This window comes from Biomphalaria glabrata, chromosome 9, assembly GCF_947242115.1.
Source record: "Biomphalaria glabrata chromosome 9, xgBioGlab47.1, whole genome shotgun sequence".
Taxonomy (NCBI): Eukaryota; Metazoa; Mollusca; class Gastropoda; family Planorbidae; genus Biomphalaria; species Biomphalaria glabrata.
Window position 1 is genome coordinate 23,379,786 of NC_074719.1, and position 3,368 is coordinate 23,383,153.

A 3,368-nucleotide genomic window follows, 5' to 3' on the forward strand; every position below is an offset into this window, starting at 1 on the left:
TTAGATCTATAAGCATACCTGGTTCGATTCTAAATGCTGCACGACGACCTTCATAGTTGTAGGCCAACTATTAGCAGTTTTAAATATTTTCATACACAGACCTATAGAATTATATTGTATGTTCTTTATATCACTAGAGTAGGTCAATATCCACAGAAGATCCGATGGAAAGCTTTAAAACCTGAGTTGTCTTAATTAAAGCTAAAACGAAGAGACGGTGTGACTAATAAATGGATCTGAATCTGCTGTTTGCCGTTGACTCGATCTGCACTCACCTACTTCCACTAGCGGATCCAGAACTTTGGAGGGGGGGGGGGGGCGATTTTTTTCCAAACCCTAACCCTAACGCCCATAATTAAACCCTAACCCTAAGCATGAACGCGCGTACAGCATATATATATATATATATATATATATATATATATATATATATATATATATATATATATTGTAACGAATCTCACTATCCAGGCTCTCTGTAAACTGCACCACACGACTCCACCAACTGAAAGAAATTGACAACTCAGGGCTACAAGTAACGTAATAGTTTAATGTCAATAAATAACAACCAATGCTGTACAATTGGTAGCACGTAACACAAGATTGTACAAATATCTCTCCGTAAATAGCCGTACCGCCGTATCAAGCTCTTGCACTGGTCTCTCCGTCTCGTCTCGGACTTGTACTGAGCCGCCGTAACGAAGTAGATCGGGAAGTTATCACTCACTCGACTCTGATACCTTCGCTCTTTATATAGGGTCCCTGCTGGCCTTCTAGAACCGGACGGAAGATCAGTCGACCATCTTAGTTGTCAAATGACTACATCCCTCGTGACGCTTCTGAGCTCTACTCACAACAGATCCTTCCTGATCTGTCTTGGCTGACCGTCGTAACTCGTCACGGTTGACCGCTCGTCTAGCGCTGGCCTGGGGCGATTTTGCGTCGGCTGTCTACACATATATGATATACCACTCATGGGCGTAGCCAGGGGGGGGGGGTTGGGGTTCAACCCTTCCCGAAATGAAATCCCAACCCCTGCGGGGGGGGGGGGAATCGGAATTTAGTGACTGATTTTTTGCTTTGGTTTTGTTTATTTTAGGTGAGATTTTAATACTGAACCATCACTTGCCCCAGCACAACCAAGGGGGGTTCGATTTTAAAAACCCCTACCAGGGGGTTTGAGTTTAAGACTCCCTACCAGGGGGGTTCGAATTTAAAACCCCTTACTGGGGGGGGGGGTGAGTTTATAACCCCTTACCAGGGGTTTTTGAAGTTAAATCCAACTCTTCTATAAAATAAAACAAAAAAAATGCAAACGACAATCCCCAAATTCCAAGAGCACAGTTAAGGAAGATTTTGATTTTAAAACCCCCCTCCAAAATTTACGATAAACCCCCTCTTCAATATAAAAAAAGGCAAATTATACACTCAAAATTCTATGAGCGTAGCCAAAGGGGTTTTGAGTTAACCCCCCCCCCTCTTCAGTAGGGTTTGAAGCTAAAAAAATACCTCCTCAATATAAAAAAAAAGCAAATTACGTACTCAAAATGTTATGAGCGTAGCTAAATGGGTTTTGACTCAGTTTTGAGTTTAAACTTCCCTTCAGCGGGGTTTAAAGGTAAAAAATATCTCTTTAATAATAAAAGCAAAGCAAATTATACACTCAAAATGTTATGAGTGTAGTCAAAAAGGTTTTGAGTTTAAACTCCCCTCCAGTGGAGTTTGAAGCTAAAAAATACCTCTTCAATATAAAAAAAAAGCAAATTACTCACTCTAAAATTTATGAGCGTAGCCAAATGGGATTTGAGTTTAAACCCCCCGCCAGCGGGGTTTAAAGCTAAAAAATACATCTTCAGTGTAAGAAAAAAAGCAAATTATACACTCAAAATGCTATGAGCGTTGCTAAAAAAAAGCCAATTTTACACTAAAATTATTTGAGCTTAGCCAATCCGATTGGGGGTTTTGAGTTTAAACCCCTCTCCTACAGATGGCTTTTTTTTAAAGTTTAAAACCCCTCCAGATGGTTTTGAGTTTAAGATCCCCCTAAAGAGCATTTTGAGGTGGAAAACCCCCAACAGATGATTTTGACGATAAAACTTCTCTTTTCGATATAAAATCTAAAGCAAACTACAGTCACTTAATTCCAAGAGCGTATTCAAGAGTGGTTACACATTTTTACCAGTGGCAGGGCTCCCTTAATAAACTGCAGTGAATAGTCATCTGCCGAAATTGAAAAACACTAAATGTGGCTCAACAAAGATGGCTAAGACAGATTTTAGGAGTCAGTTATAGAGATCGGGTCTAAATCAAGAAAATCCTATGCCGAACTTGGAGTCGACCCCTTAGTAAGATTGTGACAGAGCGTCGCATGAGGTTTGCGGGACATGTTCTCCGACAAAATGAATTACGCAAAAGAAGAGTTGCGATGACATCCTAGTACAACTTGGCGCCACACATTCATGGAGGTCCTAAGAGCAGGTGGGAAGAGGCTTCATACATTACCTGTGACAAATTTTTGTGGACACAGCTTGACGGCAAACGGCGCGGCAGGGTCTAAATCAGTAAGAATAGCAAATTAGGTTTTTGAAATAAAACTTTTTAATAGCAGGAAAATGCATTGTAGATACCTCAAAATATGCATTTTGTTGGCTTTCAATACCAGAAATAGTGCTTGGCGGCGGGGCTTAGCCCCGTGCTGGGGGAGCTCCTAGTGCTCCCCCAGACCGCCTTGCTGGCAAAAGCGGGGAATCTACAATTTTTCCACTAACTCCAGGAAGAACCAATTCTAGGGCACAATATACGTCTTCCGAAAGAATGAAGGGTCAGAATGTAATGAAGATTATGTACACACACACAAATACATATAAATATTTTTTTTTCGCGGAGAGAAAAAAAATCCCCCCCAACACCCCCCCCCCCGAAATAAATCCTGGCTACGCCCATGATACCACTACCCCAATCTGTGCCACCACCAGGTTTACAACAATATATATATATATATATATATATATATATATATATATATATATATATATATATATATTAGATTTTTTTTTTTTTTTAAAAAGGTGAAGCCCCGACGCCAAAAGCGTTTTCTTCACAGCAGAAACGCTTTATCTTGACATTTGCAGCTCATTATTTATCCTATTCAAAGAGGACCCTTTGAAAATGTTTTACTTGAAAAATATTCTAATTTAAATTTAGAGTCCCTTACTACATTGTAAATACAGCCAATTTGTTCCTTGAAAAGATTAAGACTTTGCGGATCGCCGCCGAAAAAAAAAATATTCGAAAAATAATAAAAAAAAAAAAGCTCATTTTTAAGTGATAGATTTTGTTCAAAAGGCATGTTTGTAACTTTGTTTTGT